The sequence below is a fragment of the Pollicipes pollicipes genome, unplaced genomic scaffold (genome assembly GCF_011947565.3).
Source record: "Pollicipes pollicipes isolate AB1234 unplaced genomic scaffold, Ppol_2.1 Scaffold_3447;HRSCAF=4054_pilon_pilon_pilon, whole genome shotgun sequence".
NCBI lineage: Eukaryota > Metazoa > Arthropoda > Thecostraca > Pollicipedomorpha > Pollicipedidae > Pollicipes > Pollicipes pollicipes.
In genome coordinates this window covers 27,045,862-27,055,361 of record NW_023596297.1, presented here as the reverse complement: position 1 = coordinate 27,055,361, position 9,500 = coordinate 27,045,862, and the positions used below count along the sequence as shown (strand labels likewise).

Genomic DNA, 9,500 nt, shown 5'->3' with positions numbered 1-9,500 from the left:
AGCCGGGAAGTCGGAGCGTTTGGCATTGGCATCAGACGAGGAGATAGGAGATGTCCATCCGTGCTTGCGTGACCATTAACCAAGAGGACCGGGTTTTTTTTTAAACACCGCACCGCGTTCGTGGAACGCCCAGACGCAGGAGTACAGGATACCACATCCATCGCGTCGAAAAGTGAAATGTTGATATGATGGGTGTTCCTTCGAGGGCATGTGAGGAAATGAAAATCCCAGAAGGCACGCCGTTAACATCATGGCTTGTTTCGTTGAAAAATAGCGGCTTTGATGCGGTAAGAAAATGGCAAGTATGTACCCCGCAGAAGGGTGGGTGCCAGGTATTGGGAAGAAGGTTTGATTCACATCATATTGCCTATGGCATATCGAAATAAATTAGTGATGATGATTGGGGTTTTAGGGCGCGTCGACTTCTAGGGTCATTTTGCGCCTATAACAGCTCGAAATAAATTAGTAATTGGGGATAATCGCGGATTAGCACTGCTGCAAAGCGGGCTTTTGAGGGCTCGACCACTGGCTAGGCAGGACGGGCTGGGCTGCGGGCCGATATTTTGAAGAAAGTTGTGGCTCTAATCGGTACGAACGCAGCTCGAATAACCCCGCCGCCCATCCCTGAATCAGTTCTCGTGCAGGAGCTTCCAATTTCCACGCCGATCTCATCGCAATGGTTGCCCGCATAACCTTCAAGAGCGCATCATCTTCGATGATAAACATGCGCGACTGCCTCCCTTGTCATCAGCACCTCCTGCTTATGGTTTGGCCGTTGTCGATACGAAGAGAGCAAGATGTTCTGCCGTCATACTCGCACATTTCTTGTCTATATTTGCATTGTTACCCCGACAGCGCGTGGCCGCGCCGTATTGAAGCACTGGCTCCGGTAACTGTCATCACTCTACATAAAGCGGGTGAAAATCCGACTTGAGGCAAAACCCATGCACGGCTCCCTCCAGTTCCATCGAACTTTCCGTAGAGTTGCCTTCGTAACATCGCTGCCGTCACCACCCGCTTTGTGATTAGACAAATACCTGTTTGCGCCATCTTGTCCATCGCATATGTCACCGGCCAGAGGCAGACGGCGGGCCGCGCGCCCAGTGATGGCAACGGAAAACTGTATATGCGCGGTAAATGCTTCCAGTAGCGCTGCCGCCAGTAAATACGGGTGAATATTGACATTGGCGGCCGCTCCAGGAACCAAATTTGTACTCAAAATTGCTTATTTGAACATTTTGTACTTTTAAACATTACGCGCATTCCACGTTGTGCGCAATCTATTCCATTCTGTGCACAATGCACATTCATTGCACATTCTGCCTCCAACCAGTCATTTTTAAAGTTGCTCTCATTTTGGACGTTCCGTGCACTATATTTTGTACGTGAGAACACCCGAATACACATACATAGTGTCAAACCATCCACGCATCACTGGCATCACAAAGGTGCCTCTCTTTCCGCCTTCGGTCAGTAGATCATAAAAAGAAGCATTTCTGGAAAGAAGTTTATTCATTAGCCATCACAGTGCACCCTGGACAAGACACAAGCAAAACAACAGGTCTACTCGTACTGCTAAATCCACTTTTCATGCTGGAATACACAAAGCAGCTGTCTTCCTAGCTGAACAAAATGTGCACCTTCCGCCTAGCCCTCTGCCTGAAAGGGAACGTGCTGAACCGAGCAACCCCAGTGCTACTGGAGCTACATACTGCCATGCAGACACAAGGCAAAAAAGTGGGCTACTCGACTCGCCTCCAATGGAACGGTCCAGTTGAGACCTCCACGCCTGCACGTGCTGAGCTCCATACGCGGTGCCTTCCCCAAACTAAATCAATCGCCACTACCCACTAGCCACGCTTCACAACGGGCTGCACGGAGACCATGGACAACCATCCAGCCACACGTCTCGGCACAGTCACCAAAAAACAAGGTCACAACACGTGCAAGACACCCGCCCTGCTTCCAGGACGGGGACGAGACGTTTGGTCTGATGCCTCCCCGCTCCTTATTGGAGCGAAGGGCATCGCAGGCCACATGTGAAACCATGTCCGGTCACGCTAGTTTCATCAACCTGATATAAGTGAGAAAGGTTTTAAGCCCTGCCTTTCTGGCGTAAACTTCTCATACCAAATTTCTTGTAATGAAAATGGCAATCCTCATTATCCAAGAGGCACTGATAAAACAAAGATTGCACGTGATCAATATGTCCTCATATACCATCCTGAAGGACACACGCTAATGAAGCGACATATTTACACATTCCAACCAATGCATATCTTTGTTTTATCAGTGCTTACTGGAACACCCAAAAGGGCTATTTTCAACAAAAGGTCCCATAATTCTGTTCTACAACCCCCCTCTGCTTGCGTCTTCCAATGCCACTCAATGCACGGATACATTAGCATCCAATTAAATAGCAATGCCGGAAAGAAGCGATAAGCGCACAGAAGATCAGGGAGCAAAACGTTGATATGAAAACACTAGGCATGCACAGAAAATAGGGAGAAAATATTAGGGTCGTCGAACATCCATGACGTGTCTACCACACGTATATTCACATCACGGTTATGTACTTACGATCAACTCACCACCAGATCCCTCGCAATGAAGACAAATTGGGAACACTTAACAAATAAATGACGTTTTAGGAAACCCAGTTGTTTCAAACTAAGTGGAAATCGCCACCATAGCTACCCCTCCAAACATCCGTGGAATTGATTCACCTGCCAAAATGCTGTGTTTATCATTAGGCATATAATCGTGTCGTGTGGTGTGTCATGTTGTTTATTTCTAATAAGGGACGGTAAACGGTATCTTGCAAAGTCAAGCCAGTTGCTACATCCCCACACAAAGCCGCATGTTGAGTGCTGTTGAGTGTTTCGGGTCAAGACCTGGTAAGCAGCCTTTGGCCCAAGAATAGGAAAATGCTTCTCTCTCAATGCTTCTCTCTAAGTTCAACCACATTTACTAGTTAAGTTTTCTTGCACTGGAAGGCTTGCTTCAACCTCCTTTTTCTCCCCTGCATTACACACATATTAAACATATGTTTGGATTTAAAGGCAGATTATCGGACCACCCCTACAATGTTTATCTCTGAGGGTAACATGACATGCCCTCAATGAGGTACCCTCAGTGAGGTGTCCTCAGTGAGGTATCCTCAGTGAGGTGTCCTCAGTGAGGTGCCTGTGTGAGTGTGAGCAGAACATACACAAGATAAACCTGAAAACATTGGAAATGCTGCAATGGGGTCACAAGGGCACACTTTCTCCTGAAATGTGGCAAAAGCATACCTTAAGAAAAAACAATGGCTGGCAAATATTTACATGATATAGATCATCCACAATGAGAAACACAATAAGGCAAGTATATTGACAGCAAAAATCTTAAAATTACATTGAAAAAGCTCAAAACAGAATGATTCATCTGAACATCTAAAGGCTTGAGGCAAGTTTGGTCATGGTAGTGACCGAGGTACATACCATTGTTGTTGAGCTGGCCTGGCCTTTCCATTCTCCCGATGTTCATGGCTGTGCCAGTAAGCAGTCCAGCATGATGAATGACCAGCCACGGACTGGGCGGCAGTCTCGAATAGCCAGCCATGAGGCTGGGCAGCAGTCCCGAACAACCAGCCATTGAGCTGGACAGCAGTTTAAGATGGCCGGCAGCTAAGCTGGACAGCAGTCCCGGATGACCAGCAGTTAAGCTGACAGCCAGCAGTTGAGCTGGGTGGCAGCCCTGGCAGGCCAGCAGTTAAGCTGGACAGCAGTCCCAGACAACCTCAGTTGAGCTGGACAGCAGTTTGAGATGATCAGCAGTTGAGCTGGACACATCCCAGATGACCAGCAGTTGTGCTGGTCAGCACTTCTGGATGCCCAGCAGTTGAGCTGGACAGCAGTCCCAGATGACCAGCAGTCGAGCTGGATGGCAGCTTCGGAAGTTCAGCTTGACAGCAGACTTGGACAGTTCTGGACTTGACATGCAGCAAGTCCAGAACACCAACAGTCCATGATGACCAGCAGTTTTGCTGGATATAAGTCCATGATGGCCACCAGTCCTGACAGAACAGCAGTCAGTGATGGCCCAGTGTTCGGCTAAATGGCAGTCCTGGCTGGCCAGCCACGGAGCTGGACAAAGGCTCCAGGTGATCAGCATTCAGTTGGACAGCTGTCCTGGATGACTGGCCATGGGATTGACAGCACTCCCAGGCTAGCAGCTGAGCTAGACAGCAGTCCGAACGCCAGCAGCTGAGCTGAACAGCAGCCTGATTGCCAGCACATGAGCCAGACAGCAGCCAGATTGCCAGCAATTCAGCTGGACAGCGGCCTACATTGTCGATAGCTCAGCTCGCCAGTGGTCCATGGTGATTAGTAGTGGGTCTTGACAGCACCTCCATATGTCCATCCCATGTGCTCGGCAGTAGGTGATGATGGTCACAAATCAGCCTGCACAGCACACCACGATATCCACCCTGAGCCATTCGAGATCAGCAGCATATCACATTTAACAGCTGCAGTGTTCACCTCCACTCCTCCAAAAATGTCCAGCTAGACGTCTCCAGCCGTTCAAGCTCTTCATAATCGACACCGCGCTGCAAAGAGCGCAAAAACCATTACGGGCCATGGTGAAAAGGCCCTGATGTCCAGTGTTCTGACAGAACGGCAGTTCGAGTTCGGTCAAGATGAGCATCATCACGCGGCCACCAGGACGACGTCGTGGAGAACCGGACCAGGACAAGCCGACAGCGGCTTCGCTGGCGGTGTGCGGAGCCTGGCTCAAGCGTACCACAGGGTGACGATCTTCTCAATGTGTTGGCCACAACCCGGGCAGGGCCTTCCGAGCTTCCAGAGGCGTCGCGCGCACCGATGGCATGCGCTCTGACAGGCGGAGCGACCGTGCAGGATGGCGGCGGCACCGACCGGCCGGCGCCGGCACATTAGGCAGCAGGAGCCGGCTGGCCGTGCCGCCTCCCGAGGCTCGGCGGGCGGGTCGCACCGCCCTTCCGCGGGATCGGACCCGGCCCGGACGCGGCCCTACAACAGCGGATACGAAGTGTATGGGTCAGCTCGCCATGACAGCGCCCACTACAAATTCCAGAAGAGGACAGCACGTTCAGCACCGCCCTCTACTGTAGAACGAGACCGAGTACCGCACGTAACGAGTGCCTGATTCTAGCGTCCGGTTTTTCGTTGAAACGATGCACACTACAACGGGAATCATTAAAGGTATGCCACCTTGTTTGTTTGTTTGTTTGTTTTACTTATGATTAGGTCAGACGCGTCTGATTTGATCAGTAGTACTAGTTTTCTAGAAATCCTTCCGAATAACTCGCCAAAACGTGTGTGTGTAATAAATGCTATGAAAGCCTGGCACACTTCCTTTAGGAAAAAAAGACATACATACACACATGAGGCTATAATCCCGCAATTCAACAAAACGTTATACCATGGCTTCGATTTCTCCCCTGACAGGCCCGCAATACGCAGGTAAAAACAGATCAAAAGTGGTACCTCTAGTCCGTAATAGCTGACAACGGCCCTCAGCAGATTCTACTGCAGTCGGAACGACGGAAGCAGTCACGAACACGGCAGCTGTCATGTGATGACAGAGTCGATGATCAGAACACGTCTTTCCCATTCACTGGCAAACCTGAAGTTATCTCACGTGTCCCGTTCGATACACGACGACAGGGGAAGTACTACGTCACCATCCCTCAGCGTCCACAAACCCGCCTCACCGTGCGGCAGCAGCTGCAGTAGAGACAACGCGGTGGGTTCAGGCGGCGGCAGTCAGGCCGGCGGCAGAACCAGGCGCGACACGATGACCGCTCGGTCTCCGACGACTCCGAGTCGGCCGCCGCACCAGAGTCGTCCGTCGGCAGCGGTGCGCACCCCGGCAGCGTCGCCCTCTCCGGCTCGGAAGACTGCCGCCCGCAGAGCATGGTCAGCAGCACGCAGATTCGTGATGTGACTTACGAGCCCGATACGGCTCGAACGACAGCCGCCGCCGGCACACACCGACGCAAAACGATGACGGTTTTCGAGTGTCTGCCAGTGAATTCGTGTTGTGAAGAACTTTCAGAAAAGACACACAGTTTATGACAGTTCACATATGGTTGGAGCCAGCAGCATTGGAGTGAAGTGTCAGGGCTAAGACTCAAATGTCACATCACCCAAGCTCCCTATAATGAGGAACTTATCAGAAGCAGATCGTAAGACATACCGTAGATGCATAGGAATCGCTGTCCGAATGTACCGGCTCATTTTCATGATCAGGAGCTCTTGAGAGTCTGGTGCCCGTTGTCCCTCCTGCTGACGGTCGCACACAGGGTCCATAATGGGGAGAGTCTGTCACAAAATGGGCACATGGTTTCTTATCAGAAAATGCTCAACAGGTAACACAAAGGCAAAAACAGTACGTCCCTCGCAAGAGGGGCGCAACATCGCAAAATGAGTTGAAGGGGGGGGGGGGGCTGAATGTGGGAAAATGACCGAGCCTGCACACTTAGGGTGCCAAAAAACAGGTTTTTCCTAGTATTATGCCCACTTTCTTCTCAAAGTGAGTGGAAGGGCTGAAGCCCCTTTCCCCATCTGGACAAGAACTACACCCCTTACTCACCCAGGGGTGTAGCCTCCCACGGTCGTCCAAGAACGCAATTTTGCAACACGGGTTAGGGGCAGAGGGTCAAACCATGACAAATTCTCCATGTGTATCCAAAATATGCCAAACAGCAGGTTTTCCACAGATTTGTATCATTTTATGCTAAAACTTGAGGGAGGTGGAGCCCAAATAGGAGAATGCTAAAGTCACCTCCACCAAGTGAATGGGGAACAACACCTATGCACGCACCAACCAATGCACAAGATAGAAACACCTTTGCAACTACACCACTATCTCAATTGGCAGCCACCTGTGTCCACATCACATGGCACAAAAAAACAGTTACTGGAAAATGACATGAAATCAACGTTTCTGTGAACACCCAACAACCCCCGCTTCATAAGCACCGGGTCACGTATCTGCGGGTGCTGCGGCCATACATCAGACAGCCAGGCATGGTACCTGTGCTATCAGACATCCTGTTGGTGACGCTGGTGGTGGGTTGGTGGGTGGCCCGATCCAGGGCTGCCGCCGCCGGACCTGAAGCGTGCTCGGTCGGCACGGCACGGGCGGGCTCAGGGCTACATGGTACAGACACACAAGCACGCAGGCAGCGTTAGCGGACCATGCTGTCAACATATGCTGGAAACAATAGCCATCACATTGCGCCCAATACAGCTATAAACGAGCAGAGCAGCTCACATTCTATGGCTGTGATGTGCTGCACTGAACCCTACCGCAAGCACTTAATAACCTTTTGACATGCCAAGAAGGTTGCATGCCTTCGACAGCTTAATCGTAGAGCTGAGAAGCATTCCCCGTCCAGTTGTGCCTGAGATGTAACATATGCCACGCTTTCGCACAGCCGGTGACGCCAGCTTAGCCGCAAAGCATCGCATGCCCGGAATACAGAAGCTTGGCTGTCCACTGTTATCCCATTGTTCTATTAGCCATACACCAGTCACGAAGTTACTACCTTTACACTTCTGTAGCATGGGGCAGAACGTCAGCGGGCCATCAAACTCTGCCAGTCACTCCCGGCTGATCACCTTTGCTGCGCCAGGGCGCGCCGGCGAGCCAAGGCGGTGGCCTGGCGTTGCCACCGCGACCGGCGAACAGCTGACTCCCGCATACTGTGGTGATCGAGATGAGCTGGTAGTGGTCGGACGGATGCGTCTCGTCGGAGGGCCGGCTGGACGTGGCGCCAGAGGCGCGCGGCAGCGGTCCAGAAGTCACCAGCAGTGTCCGAGTCGCGCGGGCCGGCGACACTCCCGTACTGAATGTGCAGTTCTCAGGCTGCACTGCGTCGATTCCCAAACAGTTGGCGAGGGTCCTACGCGAGACGGCAGCAGTGCCCGCAATCCTCACCACGCACCGGTACGTTGCCGTTCCTCGCCCAAATGGCATGGGACACGACTCTTCACTGCGCGCGACTGAAATCGCTGGCTTCAGCTGCGTGCGCGGAACGATACGCGTCTGGCGGGCACTAAGAAAATCAGCCGAGTTCAGGGGCACTACGCGGACACCAGTTCAGCCAAGGCGTGAGTAACGAAAACTTACGGAGTCCATGTCCCGCGATACAGCTGAGTGGTCCTGAAATTTGGTGGTTACAGAGTCCACTGCCCAGTCTATGCATATAACAAGCAAGTCCAATGTCTCACAGCACAACTAAACTGTTTTCCTGCACACCAGGAAATCAAAGCTCTGACAATTTCAGGAGCTGTCACCTATCATAACACAGCAAGCAAATTGCATGCCTGCAAAATGTCTCAGGACAATCACTCAAGCCGCTATTGCTGTCAAACAGTTCTCAATGTCTTCTTCACAATGGGACACTGGCTTCAGACTAACCATGTCATAAGCTCACAGCCATGGTGTGCCTCAAACCCTGAAAACAAGCCAAGTCATTCAAAGATATACTGTGCAACAGAACAAGGATACATAAGCCCTAATGCTAATGCATGCAAAAACAAAACTTGGACACCCACTTCAGACAGATCACACAAATTCAAAAGGTGGGTTCATAATTACTTACAATTTACTTCAACTTTGCACCCTACACACCTAGCTGAATTCAGAAACAATTCCCCCAGACCAAGATACTTAAACCATTAGGCTACATTTTTGTGGGAATCTTGCTCAAATTTGAGAAGTTGATAACAAATTACACCAGCATCCCTCCCTGAAGATAATTCTAACTACAGGTCTTATTCTACTAGTGACCCTGACTTTGTCACCTTACTTAATAGATGGTAGTCATGGGAGCAGCTCCACCTGCAGAACAGGTAAACATCAGACATACACACCCAAACCCAGAGTTAGGTAGCAGCCAACTGATAGAGTGCAAACCCAAATGCAGCCATATTCAGCCAATGGCTCACACCTACCACAATTATTTCAGCATGCATCAAAGCAGTGAGCAAAGGTGAACCTTTCAGCCAAAAGCACCTTAGCTTACAAATGAAAGAGCATTGACAACACCAGTCTTTTTTGCACAGGCACACCCTGCAAGTTTGAGATCAGACACAGTATGCATTGTGCTCCACATGCATACCCCACCAATAGCAAACTGCAGGTGAAAATTATTGCAGGCAGAAAACACCTGTGAAAATTTAGCTCAACAATTTTAAAATATCTGCTCAGCACAAGCATATAGATATATTTCTGTACATGTGATTTACATCTGCAACATACATGACCAAACAGGTACAGTTGAGACTGCAAATCATTTCTACACATACCTGCCAGTAAACAGTAACAAAAATCAACAACTCACACTATTTGACTACAGCAGATTAACACAGCAACTAAATTTGACACCACAAATTATGCCTTGCCCTCAACTTGCTATTTGCCTGCAATGAGAACAGTATTTATTAAGATAGATGAAATGGGTCACT

At 50.3% G+C, this 9,500-nt stretch overlaps 1 long non-coding RNA gene across 2 annotated transcripts; it reads right to left on the bottom strand.

Annotated features, from left to right (window-relative positions):
- Positions 1 to 1,153: 1,153 nt before the first annotated feature.
- On the bottom strand, positions 1,154 to 7,920 carry LOC119091313 (uncharacterized). 2 transcript variants are annotated; one of them, XR_005093403.1, is made up of 5 exons: positions 7,650 to 7,920; positions 7,063 to 7,181; positions 6,223 to 6,347; positions 5,738 to 5,923; positions 1,154 to 5,033 (listed from the first exon to the last, which is right to left on the bottom strand). It is a non-coding gene; the product is annotated as an uncharacterized LOC119091313 (long non-coding RNA). The 2 variants fall into 2 exon arrangements; XR_005093402.1 differs by lacking the exon at positions 7,650 to 7,920 and having other exon boundaries at positions 1,155 to 5,033; positions 7,063 to 7,415.
- Between the last annotated feature and the right edge of the window lie 1,580 nt (positions 7,921 to 9,500).